The following is a 2,341-nucleotide window of genomic DNA, read 5'->3' on the forward strand; positions in this document are numbered from 1 at the left end:
TTTACCAGTAGCACAAGAACAAAGCCAACCTTAACCTTAACCTTAACCCTAACCCTAACCCTAACCCTAACCCTAAGAGCTGTTTGTTTTGTACATTTTGCACTTGAAAGCAGTAAAAAAGCCCAACTGAAACCAACGGTGTGGAAAATGTTTTGTTCTTTGCCTGCGTAAGAATAAATTCTACGGTAGATAAATTATACTCACCTTATACTCAGTGGGGTTTGAATATTACTGGGATCCAAGAAACTAGCACACACTCTGACACACACATCTAATACAGTGGTTCTCAACCTGTGCCAGGGGGGTCCCCAAATTAGTTTGGGGGGGTCCTCAGATGAGTTCAAATATGATTATCACACACACAAAGTCACATGCCAGCAGAAATATGCCTCTCAACTGAGTTTTATGTTTTATTTCAAAAAGGTTGACATTTTCTTTAGTAAACATCTGTGTTCCTAAAATAAACTTAAAAAAAAATAAGAACATTTTCATCTGTTGAGGACATTTTGATCGTCAATCTTAACAAAACTTAAATGTAAAATTTCGCTTGTAACTTCTTGTAATTTGAGCCAAAAATTACCTAAAAAAAGTATCTCAGTTACTTGACGAGTTACAGAAATATGAATGTAACTCAGTTACCAGCAAGTTACAGCAAAATGTAACTTAGTTACGTAACTCAGTTACATGTAACTTTAACTTCCCCAACACTGATAACCAGGGGCGTCACACCACATTCTGGGCCCTGGGTACAAGGATTCACTGCGGGCCCCCCATGTTAACTATTGAAAAATAGCAGATCTACAAGCTTGCAGCGCGGCACCGATTGCCGCGCTGTGAGCTTGTAGATCTGCTATTTTTGAAAAATCGTGAAAATGTGTGCAAGAAACCTATGTTTCCATGTGATTCTCAAACCTTTTCATGTCAAGGACCCCCAAACTGATATGAATTTGGCCACGGACCCCCATCTCAAAATATTTAGTTCCAGGGACCACCCCCCAGAAGCAAAATTTTAGTTACAAAAGTTCGCTTAAATAAATACATATTCAAAGATTTGCACACATTTTCACGACTTTTCAAAAATAGCAGATCTACAGATCTTGTATATCTGCTATTTTTCTTGTATATCTGCTATTTTTCAATAGATAATGTTACTAGGGCCACCTTGGGCCCCAGTAACTCAGTCCCACTTTCCTACCCCTTGTGACGCCCCTGGGTTTATCTAGCCTGTTATGGAACATAGCGGCCCATGATGTCATGTTTATTACAGTACTATTCATAATATAAAGCCATTTAACACCAATGAATGTTTGTTTTATTATGTTGCTAATTCAACCGGTGTTTTAAAAAAAAAAATGAGCGTTTTTATTGCACCATATTAATATAGACGGGTTTCTTGTTTACAAACATTGAGACTAAATGCACAGCTGACTGTATCATGTAATCAATTCCGTCCAATCCCCAAACCTGTTGTTTTGAGGAGCTCTGGTTTCATTGGCTAATTTTGGTACGGACCCTGCGCACGCTTCTAGTTTTATCAGTGTAACGTGGACCAGAAACCCGTCTATATGTAGACCTATTTATTGATTTATTTTGTGTCTTAATTCTATCTATCTATCTATCTATCTATCTATCTATCTATCTATCTACCTACCTATCTACCTACCTACCTACCTACCTACCTACCTACCTACCTACCTACCTACCTATCTACCTACCTACCTACCTATCTACCTATCTACCTACCTACCTACCTACCTACCTACCTACCTATCTATCTATCTACCTATCTACCTACCTACCTACCTACCTACCTACCTACCCCACCCACCCATCCATCCATCCATCCATCCATCTAAATGAAGTGAAAGTAGTTTAAAGGGGAAGACCACCCATTTTCAATATTGAACTATGTCATTAATATACCTTAGAGGAGTTGTGTGGAAATAAAAAAAAGTCCCCCCCCTTCTGTGTTGCCTAGAACTGGAGGATTGATTTTGGGGTTTGTATTGTAAAGTACAATGTGTGATGTCATCAAGTTGTAATTTGCAATACAAACCCCAAAATCAATCCTCCAGTTCTAGGCAACACAGAAGAGGGGGAACTTTTTTTTTATTTCCACACAACTCCTCTAAGGTATATTAATGACATAGTTCAATATTGAAAATGGGTGGTCTTCCCCTTTAAAACACATTAAATGTCGCTGCTCATCTTTAACAGATAAACACTGACACCTTGTGGCCAAACGTTATAATGTCATCATCGATTCTAATCACCTTCATAATAAAAACAATATCGCAGCAGAATCATCCTAATCATTCATTCATTAATGTATCCGTTCTGG

The sequence above is a fragment of the Nannobrachium achirus genome, assembly GCF_963921795.1.
Source record: "Nannobrachium achirus genome assembly, chromosome: 15".
Classification (NCBI taxonomy): domain Eukaryota; kingdom Metazoa; phylum Chordata; class Actinopteri; order Myctophiformes; family Myctophidae; genus Nannobrachium; species Nannobrachium achirus.